Source organism: Rhododendron vialii, chromosome 11a, assembly GCF_030253575.1.
Source record: "Rhododendron vialii isolate Sample 1 chromosome 11a, ASM3025357v1".
NCBI classification, from domain to species: domain Eukaryota; kingdom Viridiplantae; phylum Streptophyta; class Magnoliopsida; order Ericales; family Ericaceae; genus Rhododendron; species Rhododendron vialii.
The window spans coordinates 4,449,858-4,467,947 of NC_080567.1; the positions used below are offsets into that span (position 1 = coordinate 4,449,858).

General features: G+C 39.5%; 1 long non-coding RNA gene across 3 annotated transcripts; it reads left to right on the forward strand.

Moving 5' to 3' along the window:
• The first annotated feature begins 7,912 nt into the window (after window positions 1-7,912).
• On the forward strand, window positions 7,913-15,668 carry LOC131308169 (uncharacterized). 3 transcript variants are annotated; one of them, XR_009194355.1, is made up of 4 exons: window positions 7,913-8,287; window positions 8,807-8,889; window positions 9,533-9,617; window positions 15,274-15,668. It is a non-coding gene; the product is annotated as an uncharacterized LOC131308169 (long non-coding RNA). The 3 variants fall into 3 exon arrangements; XR_009194356.1 differs by lacking the exon at window positions 8,807-8,889 and having other exon boundaries at window positions 8,062-8,287; XR_009194354.1 differs by lacking the exons at window positions 7,913-8,287; window positions 8,807-8,889 and having other exon boundaries at window positions 8,898-9,617.
• Window positions 15,669-18,090: the final 2,422 nt, after the last annotated feature.

The window sequence follows — 18,090 nt, forward strand, 5'->3', positions numbered from 1 at the left end:
AAACCCCTTCTCTGACCAGAACCCTGAGCAGGCGCGGAAGAACTCGCTCCCTTATCAACCCCGGAACTCTGAGCTGACGTCGTCTGACGAAAGTAAGGCTGCTGCTGCCTCTGAGTACCCCTAAACGGCTGGCCCACATTACGCCCCGTTCCCGGCTGCTGCACAGAACCTGACTCACTGCGCGCCCCCGACCCCTGAGGACAACTCCTTGCAAAATGATCCGTTTTACCACAAATATAACAAGTTTCCCCGAGGCGTGGACACTGAGCACGAACGTGTCCAGGTTGATTACACTTGTAGCACACAGGTGGAGGTCTAGACAGAACACCCCGAGCCCCCAAAGAAGAAGAAGGCGGCCTAAAGTTCGACGAACTACCCTGCGGTGTCTGAGATGGTTCCCTTGCCCTTTTCCTCCCTTGGCTTCCAAAGCTCCCCGATGAAGAACTCGTGTTCACGGTTGATTGTCGCGGTTCCCAAACCCCCCTATTCCTTTGTGCTTCCTTCGGAATCTCAATACTCCTTGCACACTCAACTACCTCGGCAAATTTAGTCTTGCGTTGCACCATTACCATCCTCCTCACGGTATTATGTAGCCCTTTCTCAAAGCGCCTACATTTCCTCTCTTCCGTCGCCACCAACTCTGGCGCAAAACGAGATAAAGATTGGAACTTCTGTGCATACTCTGAGACAGTCATACTTCCTTGCTCTAACTTCTCAAATTGTTCTCTCAATTGATCACGACTGGTTTCAGGAAAATATTGCTCCTCAAAAATTGTCTCAAACTCTACCCACGTCAAATCCTCCACATCCGGTTCATTTACTTGAGCCGCGGTCCTTGCCGCTCTCCTTGCATCCTTCCTAGACTCTAAGACAGATTCCCACCATTCACCGGCTTCCCCAACTAGTTGCACCGCCACGATACCTACCCTGATGTTATCTTCTGTGATATTAAGAGCTCTGAAAAGTTTACGGATTTGGGCTAGCCAATGGTCCGCTACCAAAGGGTCGCTACTAGTCCCATCGAACACTGGAGGGTTTCTACGGCTAAACTCCCGCATCGCCACCATAGCTCGATCCTCGACATTCTCTCTAGGTGCTTGGTTTAGAAGATTTGCAGCTGTAAGTGCTGCGACGAGATCCCTAGCAAACTGATTTTGAGCTTGAGGTACACCTGCACCTCGACCGATCCCAGCCCCCAAATTCCCACCTGGGTTCTCCCCATGCTGACTAACCTCGTCCTCAAGAGGTACCCCACGGCCACGACCACGGCCTCGACCACCCCGGGTTCCAGCCCCAACTCGTCTGACACGGGTCTTCGGAGGCATCTTACTACACGATATAAGAAAAGAAACCATTAACCACAACATTATTACTATGAGGTCGAAGCCCTCAACTTCCTAACACGGGTTAATAACTCTACGACACTCTACGATAACGAAAATGCAATGCCAAGTAATCACATGAATGTTAGTCACACAAGCATGCACAAATTATGTTAGAAGGCGCGACATTTTGAACCCATGAGACAAAACGTCTCCCCACGGTCTCTAGGTGTTCTAAACCTATGCTCTGATACCAAGTTGTCACGTCCTCGATTTTAAACATAATTATAAATGATTTACATAATAAAAATACTCACAAATATCCGTACGGTACCCAAAAGATCACTGTGTTCTCATTTCCTTAGTTAAGCTTCCAAATTCACAAAGTTTCCAAAATATTACAATATAGGCTCAACGGCCCCAAATCAACATAAGTATCAAATGTCGAAGGAGGATTAAGGGTTACAATATTCCAAATCAAAAGAATTACAATTTAAGTTACGAATACATCTTTCAAAATAAATTTACAAAGATGAACAAGTAACTCCTTCGGTTAGCTTTCAAAAATAATGACCACACTCCAAGCACGCCAAGCAATGCAAGCTAGGGTTCCGGGTTAGCACCTGAAAATAATATAAGGCTTGAGCTACACTAGCCCAGTAGAAAAGTCTACGCAAACTCTATATGCAAATGAGCGAGACGAATGAACAAATGATAAAAGATCACAAGACAACGGAGGAAGCACAACTTTCATGAACAAGTGTCCCAAAATCTCCAAATTTTCTTTTATTCAACCCATAAATCATATCCGTTCAAATCGTGTCTCAACATGTCGTGTCATTTATGTGTCTGAGCCGAAGCTCCTGCCGGGCTAATTTTGGGACCCCGATATCCCCTGCCAAGCACCCACCTTGAAGGTTAGGCCTTGAAAAAAATATTTTGAGCATTAGCTCCTGCCAGGCTAATTATGGGACCCTGATATCCCCTGCCAGGCACCCACCCGTCGATGGGCCCTGAATGTTCGCGCGTCATTCACAAGTTCAAGTGCATCGTCGTTCGTACGTGAAATTCATGTTTATCCTTCCATATTTCCACCAATTTAAATAATTCCCACGTCCATACTTATCACATGGCATACGAAGGCAATCATGGTTGCATGAATCCATGTTATGTATAAATGATGATGTATGCCCATGAAAAAGGTCAATGCATTAAGATGAAAGAATCTGCACCGACACAGGAGATTTCAACATTTGACTGGTGACCTACCGGTAGGGATTTGGATTCTACCGGTAGAAACCCAGAACAGAAGGTACAAAATTTTGATTCACAAGAATTCTACCGGTAGGAGGAAAAATGGTACCGGTAGGTTCCAAGAAATTTTTTTTATAATCCTACCGGTAGGGAACAATTCCTACCGGTACAAAAACTGATCAGAAAGGCCACCATTTTGCACGAGAAAAACTTGAGACAGGCTACCGGTAGGAGAAAAGTTCTACCGGTAGGAAGCTAATTTTCTAGCAACACAACACTGTTCTACCGGTAGAAAGAACGGGCCTACCGGTAGGAATCCAGAATTTGGCGATTTTTCATCAGATTACAGATTTTGATCCAGACCAAACAACAACCACTACAAGCTCAAACAAAACATGGAAATACTCAAATAAGACATATGAGAACCCAAATAACATATAAGGAAAGGTAGAATTCCCTACCTCGAGTATCCAAACCGGAATCAAAGAGATTATGCAAACCCTAGCTTCCAGAATTCAAATCAAGCGAAAATACTCCGAACCAAACTTTGTCCAACACGATACAAGCTCGAATATGCAAATTAAAGATGGTTTGGGAGTTGATTGGTATGGATTTTTGGGTGGTTGGGTGAGAGAGTGAGAGAGATCGGGAGAGAGCTAAGATAAGAAATGGAAAATGAAAGTAAAAAAAAAGAAAACATTTCCCTGGTATACACGGCACACACATGCACAAATCACACAAACACCCATGGCTTTCAACTTCTCACACTTTGACCCCCAACTTTAATATTCTCAATAATCCAACACTTATTCATTTATAAATTATTAAAACATATAACGGAAATTTACGGGTCTCTACAATAAATGTGCATGCGAGCAAAGTAACGACTATGTGTATACATGTGCGAGTGATCATGCAGATAGAGTAACGACAGGGTGATCTATTCAAAATATTAGACGTGCAGCACTATGACTAAACATGCATGGAGGGTAGAACAGTCACTACACATGAACTACTTAAACCCTAGATTAACATGCATAAACAAAAACTATGCTAACATGCAATACCAAAACGAATTAAAAAGCCTAAACTTGCATGAACTAAGCAAGAAAACAAAAACCCTAAGCATGCAAACTAAGCTAAGCAAGAACTAGTTTAAACAATAATCAACTAGCAACTAAACTAAACAATAAAGAAAATAAAGATGAATGACATACCTTGACTCCACGAGACGAAGCGGACCGCCCTCAGGAACTGAGCAAAAATTGAAACTAGATTGCCTGTAGGAGAGCAACCTTGATGCAAGATGCCTTCGACAGCCCAACAACGTTATGAAAGCTAAGCTTGAATACTAGGAAATCTCAACTAGCACGAATTTTGAATAAGGTGAATCCGAGCTCTTGAACGAATGCTCTAAGCCACAGTTTTTCTAAACCTTCTGAACAACTTTAAAATTAAGTGGTAAAGGGTTTATATAGGCTTGTCCGTGAGAAAAAACAACTTGGGTTTTCGATGTGGGTCTGCGAAAAAATATAGAAAACACGGAATTCGAGGCAGTGGAACCAAAACGATGCCGTGGCGTCACATGAAAGCCGGCCCGGCCTTTATGGAAAGCCAACCCGGCCCTAGCCCATGCTTGTGGGCTCCAGGTAGGCCTCCCTTGGTCCAGGCCCGTTCCGGGTCCATTTTGATGCATTCTGAGCTGATTTTTAGGCCAAGAACAGTGACGATTTGGGCTAAAAATAGGACTTTTGTGGGCTAAAAATGAATTATTTTATGGATTAAAAGACTCAACATTTTTAAAAGAGTATTTGACAATGGAACGTAATACAATTTAAAGGAAAGTTTGGATTTTGATAGAAAACATTTTGGAAGAAACGTTGGAAGGCTAACTTTGAACATCCATGCATCAAGATCACTCTCCTAGGATAATCATAATGAAAGCAACATTCTCATCATTGGGTGGCCGCTTGGCAGGAGGTGTAAGCTTTACGGACTACCAAATAGGGTGCCTACACTATGGAGTAATCATAATTTCTCCTCAAGGCCTAAGGACTGAGTTGTCCTTTTAATTTGATTTTTCATGCACAAATAATCAAGCTAAACATGAAGCAGTTGTAATAGGCCTTGAAATCCTTAGAGATCTAGAGGCCAAAGAAGTAAGTGTTATAAGGGATTCAAACCTTGTAATCAATCATTTGGCAGGGACATTCAAATGCTATTGAGGACTTAGCTCCTTATTACATGGCAGTTGTACAGTTAATTCTAGATTTGGATAATTTAACTGTCAAACAGGTTTCAAGGAGTATGAACACTGAAGCAAACCGTTTGGCTTAGGCCTTAACAGGCTTGAAGTTATCGCCAAAAATGGTTCACAAAACCATCACAGTCTAAAAGAGATTGTTACCTTCTATTAGAAGAAGGGGTTTAGGACTTGAAGTATTTACTTTTGGCCTTCCAGAGGAAGAGCCAAAAGAATTAGACTGGCGTACTCCCATCATATCATTCCTAAAGAGGCCTCATTCCAGAGCCTCTAGGAAGGTGAGAAGAAGAGCCATAAACTATGTCCTCATAGGAGATGAACTACACAAGAAAAGCCCTGAAGATTGACTTACTTTTAAGGTGTTTAGGGCACCCTGAGACCATGAAGGTCATGAGTGAGGTCCATGAAGGAGCCTGTGGAGCTCATCAATCAGGGATAAAGATGAGATGGCTAATCAAAAGGTATAGATACTGTTGGCCAACTATCTTAGATGATTGTAGTCATTTTCCCAAAGGATGTCAGCCCTATCAAGCCCATGGCCCAATTCAACTTCCTGCAGCTAATTATCATGCTATGGTCAAACCTTGGCCATTTAGAGGGTGGGCCCTTAACATAATTGGAAAGATTTATCCTCCTTCTTCTGGAAATCATAATTACATCTCGGTAGCCATGGATTACTTTACTAAGTGGGCAGAAGCGGTGCCATTAAAGTCTGTTAATCAACAAGAAGTAATAAAAGTGATCAAAGAAAGAATCATCCATAGGTTTGGACTTCCTAAACACTTGGTGTTAAATAGAGGTACGGTATTCATGGGAGAACAGGTGGTTAATTTTGTTGCAAAGCAAAATATCATAGTTTCTAATTCCACTCCTTATTATACCCAAGGTAATGGCCAGACCGAATCCACTAATAGGACTTTGGTCAATATTATTGATAAAATGGTAGAACATAATCCAAAGGCCTGGCACGAGTTGCTTTCTGAGTTCTTATGGGCCTACAGAACCTCAAAGAAGGAAGCTACAAATATAACTCCCTATATGTTGGTATATAGACATGATCCAATCCTACCAATAGAGGTAGCAGTGAAGTCAGCAAGGATAGCATATCAACATGGCCTCATTCCTGCAGATTATACTCAAGCCATGTTGATAGAACTTGAGGACTTGGAGGAAGTTAGGCTCATAGTCCTTGATCACATGTTGGTTCAGAAAAGAAGAGTTGCTAGAGCTTATGATAGGCATGTAAGAAAGAAAAGCTTCTCTAAAGGTGATTTGGTTTGGAAAGCTATCTTTACTCTAGGAGAAGAATTCGAGATATGGCAAATGGTCTCCAACTTGGGAAGGGCCTTACCAAATTTCTCAAGTCTTTAGAGGTAATGTTTATCTTCTAATGGATCCCAATGGTGGATTATTTAAGCACTTAACGAATAAGAAGTACCTAAAACGTCATTATCCTATAATGTGGGAAATGAGAGATTTTGGGGAAAATCTACCAAGTAAGCCATAGAAGATAATACCAAAAGAGGCCTTATCTGAGGCCACAAGTACCTATCATGCATCAAAACATCCCTAAAGGCCTCAAGTTTAGGCCACAAAACATTATCTAGACCAAATCGTTGCCTTAGGCCAATTAAAGAAAAGTTTTAGGCTAGGCAAGAAGAAAAATTAAAGTTATTGCACACCCAAGTGCAAGAGAAAAAGTTGGTTTTGAGATTCTCCCAAGAGGTCAAGTTGGCAAGCTAGGCGTCAAGGGTTTTTTTCTTCCCATGCAGAGTTGGAAGCTCTTCAATCAAGAGGTTTAACTTCATCTGTTGGCTCTTAGAAACAGATTTCAGCTCTTCATGTTTCTTTGTCAAAGATTTAGCCTCTTCTTTGAGATCAACCGAACGACCTTCAGCTTTTGCCAATTTCATCTTAAGATCTTGAATTTCGTTGGAAACAGCAATTGTGTTCTCTTCATTAGACTTCATAGCTTCCTTCAACTGATTCCACTCATAACTGAACTTGGTGAGCTCTGCATCAACCGTGTGTAGCTCTGCCATCCTTATTCACCTTGGTGAGCTCATGGGTTGAGGAGTCATAGGACTTGACCATGCTAGGAAAATCTTTATGTAAGTACTGGAGGGCAACATCATCTGTTCTTAAGGCCTGAGGCTTCACCAACACATCCATGGCCTTCCTATGGTCTGAGAGTCTGGCAGGATGAATAGCCACTTTGAAGTCTTGAAGAAGAGCTGCCTTGAGTGTTGTTTTTACCTCAGCAATCTCATCGGGCCTGAACTGAGATTGGGAAGAGGAGCCTAGTCCACTTCCTGAGGCACCAGAAGTGGCTGCTTTTATCAGATCATGAACACACTTGAACAGGAGTCCGAGTCCAAGTCCGAGTCCTTTTCATCTGGTACGTCAACAAATTCAACCTCACCAAGTTGAATAACAGTAGGGGTGAGCTTGGTAGTATGAGACATAGCCTTATCTAGAGTTCTAGAAGAGGCTTCATGTTTAGGCTTATACAGTCCTTTGGATTCTTCAACAAAATCATCAACTTCCTGAGGATTGAATAAAAACAAGATAAGTGATGATCAAAAGGCAGAAATGCAAAAGGAACCAAGCTAAAAGCCATTCTTACAATAGGATTGTGCTCTGCGGCAGAAGGGGTGCCTTCAAAGTCAACTGGTGTAGGAGTTTTCTCCCTTCTTCCCTTCTTGGCAGAAGTAGAGTCAGCTTGCCCTTCCATTGCTTTGGAGGTCACCTGAAAGAAGAAAAATTAGTAAAGCACACAACTAGAGATGGGGCAAAACCAAGAAGAGTGCTAACCTTCTTCGAAGGATTAGATTCTGGAGAACTGGTTTTAGCACTGCTCCTTGTCCTACTAGCTATGGTTGTAGTAGGGGCTTGTAGAGAAATTTGAGGCATGAAACTGAAGCCAAGGAAAATAAGAGAGGGCCAAAGGGTTATACCATTGGCATTTGTCACTACAACAAATAGAGGTTTTCATAGCATAATTTAATAGCGTTTTTTATAAATGCTGTTGTAGAGGGACAATAATAGCGTTCTTGCTCTTGAAAGACATGGAGAGAAACCGAAGTGAAACTACAGCATTTCATTAATTATATTATAGCGTTCCACCCAATTTTTTTTTATCCGCTTCCACCCAATTTATCCGACCCACTCCTCTCTCTCCATTCCTCTTCCCCACTTTGCATCTTCTCATTTCAAGATTCACTCTCTCTCTTTCTCTATCTCCGCAATGAAGTTGGAAGACCCCAGCGTAGCCGACCTTGAGGATATATATCAAGCCCCCAAAAAGATCCTCAAGGAAGTGGCCATTATCTCGTCGAAGCTCCTCCGCAACAAGATAGCGGGATTCTCGACCGACCTCATGAAGCACATCCAGAAGGGCCGCCCAATCAGAACTTCATCCTGATTTCGTTCTACGTTGCACTCAAAGGTTTGTTCCTTCTTTATTTTGCAAAAATCTGGTCCAAACAAGTCTCACACCCTGCTGTGCGGTAGGAGTAGATCTACTTTCGAAAACCCTTGTCACGAGCAGATTAGATCTCGAAAAACCTGGTAGGACTATATCTAGGGTTTAAACTATGTGACCCACTTGATTTCGTACTGAAAACAAGAAGATCAGGACGTGAATAGGCTCGAATCAAGTCCAACAGCCTTCAAATCAACTCAATAGGGACCGAGTTTCAGAAGCCAAGCTTCAAAAATAGTGAAACCCTTGATTTCGAAAATAGCTTCAAAAATAGTTTAAGGCAGGTTAGTGGGGTTCGCTTCAATTATTCTTTGTATCTCCCATTTTCTCTGTTTTACTTTTGGGGTTTGAGGGGGGCAGGTTAGGGGGGCTTTGTTTTGGTGTCTGCATCTGCATTTTAATGGTCTATAACATGTGAGTTTACATATGGGCTCACTTGATGTCAATTCTAAGTAGTTTTTTATTTTTCCCTTCTCCATATAGCTCGTCAAAACCCCTGTACCAAATATTGGGATATTCATGGGCAATTCCATGATCTTGCTGAGCTTTTTCGAATTGGAGGGAAGGTATTATTCTTGTACAAGCACTCTGTTGCCATACATGTTTCAACATAGTTACTTTTGATAATGCTTAATCTTTGAGTGGTTTAATTAAGTTTGGAAATTTTGAAAATGGCGCTAATTCCATCTCCATTGTAACTCAAGAGGATGCATGTTAGGCCCAACATTATGAGGATATGAGACAGCCGCATTCTTTGTTCTTGAGGAGAAAATTTGAGAAATGATAAAAAGTACGTGTGGCTATCTCACATCCTCATTTACTTCATTTGCTTTTGATCAAGCTTTTATGAACAAGTTTAGTATAATTGCATAAACACTTGATCAAGCTTTTTCTTTACTCTTATATAGTATGTTTTGAGTAGTAAGGGTCTTAGGTAATGCTTTCTTATTGTCCCTTCATATGGTCGTATCGTGGCTATTATTCAGTTGAAACCGTAACGATAAGTGCATGATTCTTTCTTTTCCTACATATCGTGAGGATAGCAATTGCTATAGGCTTACTGCCCGACCTGGGAAATTAATAGGCTGCATTACAGATAAGAACAAATAATGATCTCTGTGTTTCTGAGTGAGAGTTACTTAGGAAACTTTTTCAATTGAATTCGCATCCTGCTTTTAATGTGGCGTAACTGTTTTGATATTTGATCAGTTCATGTGTTCAGCTTCTAGTGGGCCTGAAAGTGCGCTATCCCCAACGAATTACTATTCTAAGAGGAAATCATGAGAGCCGGCAGGTATACTACGCTGTTGTATCTGTTTATTATGGTTTTCTTTCTTGTTTATATAACCTCGATGTTCCTATGAGTAGAATTAGTGTGAGTGAAAGGAGCTGCTGATAGCTACTATGTCTTGTATCCTTAGGAATGGCGGTGATAATTGGGGCTTTAAGTTTTGGTTTTTGATAAGTAATTGGGGCTTTATCTCATTGGCTCCTTATTTGGTGCTTTTTCTTATTGATTCATATTTCGGGCTATATAATGGATTCTCTCACTCTATAACAAATTAGTAAATTTTCTGAAGAATGACCATCTAGCGACTAACATAGTTAAAAAATTGCTTTGCATTCCCATTTTTTCTTGCCCTATAGGTTGATTATCCTACCTATTGAGCCAAAAAGGTTAAATAGATGTTAGAGAGTCTAATTCTCAGAATATAAACTTTTATCAGCCCTTCTTTTATGCCACTTTGATGTCCAGCAAATAAGAAGTTTACTAGTGAGAGGGGAAATAATCAGCTAGAATTTGTGCACTTGTAAAATCGTAACTTTGTGAACTTTAGATAAATGACACCTAGTAGGTATGCTCAATTGGGAACAAGTACCAAACTTGCCAAAGAGTGTGTTATCTAATATGCTAGTTTTACTTTTTATCAAGTTTTCAGGTAAGTTTGGCTGTATAGATAATAAGCAATAAGTGGATACCACCTTTTTAAATTTAATTTAAACTCTAATTTTTGGAAGTAAAAAGGCGGGCAAAAAAAAAAAGATTAACGCCTTTCGTTAGCTCCATCCGTTATAAATTGACGGAATCTGACGGCGGCACTACAACAAAGATTAACACCATTGTTGAACCAGAGCACTTTATACTATCATCAAAATCCAAAACCAAAATCAGTAGAGATTGTTTTTGCTCACAGTTTGTATCTCTAATAAGATCTAATGAATCCTTTACTAGAGACCCACCAATCAATAATTGCGTAAATAGAAGAAAATGGCTGTCTTTTAGTGGATATAGTCTTGTGGTCTTCCCAAATGTGACATACCTTTGTGCTCTTAATTTTAGTTGTATAATCCAAAAAAGATCGAAGCTTAGTGGGTCAATCAATTAAATGGATTTTGTTCTTGTAGAGAACTCTTTTTCCCCACCTTGCTGAATAACATTGTGACCTCTCCACCATCATGTAAGTTGCCTTTGGTGATGGACCTTAATGTTCCCTTCCTCTTTCCCACCTATGCAAGTCTAGAACAGATCAATTTGGGATATTGGGTTGTAGTGGACATGTGTTGAGAAACGAGCACTTTGAATTTAGTTGTAGGGAGGTTAGTAGCATTATTTAAGATTACATTTGTGAAATAATTTAGCGATGCAAATTGTCATTATGCAAACTTCAAATATTAGCCTATACTAGTTTGGGGTTTGGTTCAGCATCTCCATATGAAGAAAAAGTAGGGCTAACGTGTCCTACCTACTAGGTCTCTCATACCATTACTCTTTATAGGTAGGAGCCTTGTACAGAATTGCATTCTTTATTCTGACATTCATTACTGTAGATTTGCATTCTTTACGCGAAGTTTTTGTTGGCCCGGTCTAACGTTCTTCATGAAAGACTTGAAAATAGTTACAATCGCAAATGTAGTGTCAAGAACGAGGTTCATTGGAGTTTTGTGTTTGCATGGTTATGTTGAAAAATTAGATTTATGCAACTTTGTGGGTGATTGAGGTGTATAGGAAGGATAGACTTCGGGTTTTTTTTTTTTTTTTTCATTTGTTTATGTCAAGGTTGGATACTCTGACCTCAATAGACTAAGTCAAATTTATTCAACTCATATTTGTTGTTGTGGTGTGCTGATACTGCACTCCTGAATTATGAATTACATGTAGCAAGTGAATTTGCTATTGAGTGCTGGAAAATAGTATTTTTGTTAAGATAAAGAGCTGGAATATGATATTTGTTGCTTAATATACCATAGTTGCTGAACTGAAATGAGCTGACTACTAAAATTGTAAAGAGAGCTAGAACCAAAGACTTAAGTCTCGGAGTTTGACGTTAAATGCTGAAAATGGGTTAGTTTGCTTGATATTGAGATGAACTACTGAAATGCAATGTTTTAGAGCATTCAATGTTAGTTACTGGCTACATATTTGTCGAATAATACCATTATCTTAACCATTGTGGTCCATGTTGTCACTAACCAACAAAAACACCCCAAAAGGAAGATGAAATCCCAAAGCCTAACAGTGCAATTGTTTTTTTTTTTTCACTATATACTGTTTTGTTTTCATTGTTAAGATTAGTCTTCTTTGTGGGGCAGTTGGCCTTACCTCTCATCAAGTCAGTCTCTCTCGGCTGATATTAGGGACCAAGAAGATTTTTTGAGCCTCCCACTGAAATTACTCTCAGCCATTTGATGTGCAAACTGTGCTCTTTCCCTCTCTTTCCCCTCTTATGGTGCAAAGGTAGAAAAAACAACCGTTGAGTTGTGTCAGCCAAAGCCGAAAGAGTTCGAGATAGCAATGTTCAATAAGTAGAAACTAGATTAGTTTAAATCCATGTATCTGCCCACAATGGTCCCCCTGGTTGGGGTAACTCACGAATAGTCACACCTCAACCAAGAGTTGTATCCACTTCTTTCGCTGGTAGTATCCACTTCAACACTAGATTCATCAGTGAAATTGGAGATCTTTATAAACAAAATAGGAAGCAAAATTATCTTCTGCTGCATTTCTGGGATTTCCAGCGATAAGCGGCTTGCTATGAGGCAAGGATGCCGATACAAGACAGAAATACGATAGGATACAGATACTGCTATGCAAGAAAATTTTGTCTTTTGTATGTAATGAATGATATTGCTGTGCCCACTAAACTAGTGTTCACTTTGCATTTTAGTTTGAATGGAGAACAATTGAACCACTTCATATCAGGAAGAGAGCATGTTGAACCACTTCAAGAAAGGAGAGACGAGTAGTTCGGAAAATCATTAGAAGATGTAGAAACTCGATTATACTAAGGTTGCCTAAACTACACAAAGTTATCAGCAGTTGTAACTTTGTATAAGCTTAAACATATGTATTGCTACATTTGTTCCCTGCAGATAACTTGGCTGCTTACTTTTGTTTGTACACACATGTTGCTCAAAAGATTGCAAGGCCATGGCTCCTTTTTTTGTTTATGTGTTTTATGCGGACTACTTAGACTAATGTTTTGTTTGTTTGTTTTTAATTTTTTGAACATTTTAGGTTCACAATCTGGCAACAATGAAGAAACACCAGCTACACCCTTTGTTTGTCCCTCCGTAAACAATTATATATTTTAGCATTTGCAATGGAGGGATAATTTAATATTCTTGCATCTAAGTGAATCTTGCTTTTAGGTTTCTAATTGCCGGAATAGAAACTACTTGGTGAATTCTCTACACAAGGAGAAGTTACTGAAATAATGAGGAGGTATATTCTCTGAAGTTGTCGGCTACACCCTAATGTTCCTTTTCTTGTTTTCTTCTCTATTTTCACCTCTTTTTTGTTTCTTTCAATCTCTCTTCAAGTGGACTATATGATAACTGTGATTATACTTTATCACGTTCTCTGTTAAATCATATTTTCCTTTTTGTAATAGGAACCTGATTTGGGCTTTTAGCTAGATCTACATAGGAACCATGCCAAGAATTCTTAATTTGCTAATCAACTAGATTAGGGAGAAAGTAGGAAGAGCAAGCTTGTACAAAGTTGCAACTCCTCACTGTTTGACAATCATAGTCTAACAATGCCAAGTTTGTGTAATTGGTAGGAAGAGCAAGTTTCTTAATTTGCTGACAACCTCAATCCCTCCCCTGTCTCGCTCTTTGTACATATGCTTTAGATTTGTATAATTGGTGTGTGTAACCAAGTCTTAGTACTGTTCTTGATTTCTGCACTCACTTTGATGTCTTTTTGCGTATATAGATGTATAACCAAGTTCCTTCCCTCTTCCCCCCTATCCAAGTCTTGTACTGATCAATTTGGGACATTGGATCATAGAGCATGTGTTGAGAAACAGACACTTAGAATCTAGTTCTAGGGAGATTAATTAACACTCATAAAGGTATATAATTACGTACACAAGTGAAAAAATCCACTAGGCTTTGGGACACAGATAAGACTTAGGAGGGACACTTGCTATTCTATATTTTTTGCTGTTGCAATAACACCAAAAGAAATTGGTGCGAAAACTATACTAGCCATCAATCATGCGTGAGCCAATTTTCTTAGCTCACACAGCCTTAGTTGTTGCTGAAGTGTGCTGAAATTGTAAAGAGACACGGGGATAAGTAGAAGAAAAACTCTTTCTCCCATAGCGTTCAACCAAATTTTGGGCGCCAGTCTCTTTTACCTTTCTTTCCCTTGTTCTTTTAGTGTCTTTCTCTACCATATATTTTGCTGGTTCTTGCTAGTTCATTAAACACTACAACAAAATGAACAAATTATACTTTTGATAGCTTCGAGTTATGAGCGGTTTAGTGGAGATTCCTATGAATGCTCTACTATTATTATACCTAGCTACTATCCCTTTTCTTTGTTTTGTCATAAGTTCATCCACTTTCCATTTTTCTGCTAAACCTTAATTGATAAGAAAATTCCTTGATAAATTGGTAGTTCAAATGCAACTTAGAGGGTACTGGTGTAATGTGGATACATTTATGATAGTGAATGACTATATCCCAATAGGTTAATGTGAACTGCTCTCGCCCACTGTGTGTATGTCGACACTCGCACAAAACTCTAATCCATTTGGTTAATGGGGATGATTAGTGATACCGGTGTCATTTGTCTTTTGCAGGAGCACCATGCTCATTGTTTGCCACCATTGATCAATAATGTATGTGTTTGAATAGCTAAGTGGCTCGGCTGGTAGTTAAATACGTGTGGTTGAAGTTCCAGCTTTTTACATAGTTTTCTCACATGAATAGTTATGTTCCACAATTGCGCATGGATTGGTATATGTCGTTCGCCAATTTGTCATGGTATGGCTGCTTCTGAGATTGTTCTTGGTTCTTGCTGACAATTATCCATCATATTCTTCTTTTTCTAGCTGAGTTGGGAATCGGTGGGCGTAGTCTTGCTCTTATTTAGTAGTATTTATCACACTATCTACATGATGATGATGATGATGATGATATATACACTACTAATACATGCATACTATCGAAATACATGCATTCTGACTTAGCTGTTCATGTAGTCATACTGTAGTATTAATTAGCATGCATGAGCCATGCTTGACTTTGTGATACCCACCACCACCTCTTTTATTAGTCCAAGATAAGAAGCATAGATACGGATACGGGACATGGACATGATATGTACGGAGAGTATCCGAGAGTATCGATATTCGATACGGATACCGATACATGGTACGGAGGCCAAAATAGAGTATCCATGCTTTAGAGGCTGCTTGAGCATTAAATTCACTCATTCGTTATTTGTGTGTTCTACTTGTTATATATGTTCACAGTCTCATTGGTCATTTACGATGATTTTTATTATGCAATTTTTAGGATGATATGGAAAAAATTTAACATGATACACCTAGCTCACCTTGGAATAATCTAAAAGACGATGCTATTTCTAATTGAAATGTTAAGTAGAAATTGTTATGACTCAATCAAATTGAAATGTTTGCTTCTCCCATATGTAGGTTTATGGGTTGATAAAGAAGTGTTGTGACTTTTTGCTGAAGATATAGGTATGATCTTGCTAGTGTGATGGCTGTCATTATCGCTTGGTTGATTGAAGCCTTTTTGTTGATACTTATGGGATGGAGAGATTTTGGAAGGACTGTTTTGGTTGAAGCCTTTTTGTTAATATTTTGGCGTAAGGTTTGAACTCCACTTTTGGAATATATAGATGTTTTGGAAAGTCTTTTTGTTGATATTTAGTGACAAGGCTTGTACTCCACTTTTGGGATACATAGATATTTTGGAAGGCCTTTTTGTTGATATTTGGTAACAAGGCTTGTACTAGATAGAAATGTTGGAAGGACATTTAGTATATTGAATTTCTTTTGTAATGGTAATCGCTTTGATGTTTGGAGACATTTTGTTGGTTTTGTATGGAATATTTTGAAATATATTGCCAAGGATGTCATTGGAGCCGCCATCTTCTTTTTTCTAGCAGGTTGTATAAAGTTATGAAACCTGCTAGAAACCAGTTGGAATTTAAAATGCTGTAAAAAATTAACAATGGACAACGGGGCGAAAATTTATGGTGAATAATAGAAAATCTTGAATTTACAACGTTCCTTGAATGTTGTGGAAACTTTTCAATTTATAGCGTTCCTCAAATGCTGTGGGAAATTTTCAATTTATAGCGTTTTTAAATTGTTATAAAAATTTTACAATCTATAGCGTTTTAAAAATGCTATAGAAATTTTACAATCTATAGCGTTTTTAAAATGTTGTAGAAAGTCTACCATACTATAACGTTTTAAAAATGCTGTAGAAAGTCTGCCATACTATAGCGTTTTAAAAACGCTGTCTAAAGTCTACCATATTATAGTGTTTTAAAAACGCTGTCTAAGGTCCAAGACTTTTAACAACATTGGCTAATACAGCGTTCGCAAAAACGCTATCTATATCATTTAACAGCGTTTTTCAAACGCTATAAAATGTCAATTTTCTTGTAGTGTGTTTGTGTGCAATTGTCTTGATCCTTTTAGGTCTTTGAGGAGCAGTGGCCACTTTTGGAACATCTTATGGACCTGTAAAGAAGGGGAAAGAATTAGTTCAAATTATGGAAGTTTAAAAGGAAAATATGCAAGATAATAGAGGCCTCTGTGTTACCTTTTATCTTAATACTAGAGGACAGGGAAGGACTAATCTGTTGTAAGGGCACTGTGATGCTAGGTTCAGGAACAACCTTTGAAAGCCCCCCCCCCCCCACCAACTATCAAATTTTGCTCCCTTTCAACCCTTTCAACATAGGAGTGAAGGGTAAAATTCTTTCTAAGTTCAGGGAGAACATTTCTAATCCTCTCCAACTCCCTAGGTTGAATCACAAGTCTATCAGTAAAGTCTTCATTCATGGACTGATAAGGGAGTAAAGAAGTGAGCTTGCATAGACCAAACTGCTTGGCAAACTGGGCTGCATTATAATACTCTACTCCACATTTGTAGTTAGTTGGAGTAAAGGCCATCCCATGCATAAGATCCTTGAAGATCAAGAAGCTGGACCAAATATCAAAGTGGTAATCAAAGTCATCTCCCGGGTCTGCAACACCTCTCTTCAACCACGAAGGCATGGTGTCTTTTACAAAAGGTGTCCAATTCTTTCCCATTCCCACAAGATCGTGATAGAAGAACTTAAAGTACACACCAAAGGCATATCTAAGTCCATGGGTATCAACATAGTGAAGCCCATAATAGGTGTGTGTTGGATCCTTTACAATTGTTGGAGCTAATTTAGGGAAATAAGACCACAACCACAGAGTTATGATCCACAAGGGGCTAGGAGCAAAGATGAACTTGTTGCTTATTAGTTCTTTCATACGACGGTAGAGATGAGCTAGGACCAAAGGGCCTAATGCCAGTTTCTGCCATGAAGCTAGGGCATAGGCCAAGTCTATAAAGTCCTTAGTTACCCTATATGCAGACACATAAAAAATAAACTTATTTAGCTAGTAAAGTGTAGACACCCCAATTTGGCCTAACGATTATTTCAAGTCCCACCTTGGGGACCATCCCGATGATGAATGGATACAGTAATTGCTGATTGACTCCTCGTAAACCTAGGGACTTTGGTGAGTACTTTTAGCCACTTAGAGGACCCAATTCAGAGCCAAATAGCCTTTCAGACAGAAATACAGCATCCTAGGAAAATACATCTATCAGCTGCAAGATTGATCTCACGGCCTCTTCTTCATTTCTTCACCCGTGAAACATGGTGTTTGAAAATCTCCCTGAGAGATTGATTCCTCGCCCGCGAGATGTATTCCTCGGTCGCCTAATCGATTGGTCGGTCGCCAGATTGTCTTTTTCCAGAATTCTGGAATGTTCTATCAATCATTTGATCCGATGCTCAAAACCCTAGCAACCATTTTTCGATTCTTTCAGGCTACGTAAAGGGATTACCATGCAGAGTTAGAGTTGCCCTACACTTCCAATTTGAACCATGCATTGTGATTGGTTAAAGTGAGTCACCCCATGCCTATATAAAGGGGCCTTAGAGTTCCGAAACACATATCACAATTCACCCCCTCTAGCCATAATACTCTACAAAAATACTCTCTTACACCTCCTCTGTAACGCCCTGAATTTTGAGAACGTTAAATAAATATTTTTATTGAAAACCTAAATAGAGTCTGACTCGTTATTACAACATAATTCTCACAAGAGTACATTTATGCAACAAAGGGAGGGAAACTAGGGCTCCCATCTACTACTCCACCTGTTCCTCCATCCTAGCTAGCTTCTCGCCTCCGAAAGCGTCTAAAGTGTAGAGCTTACCCTGCTCATCT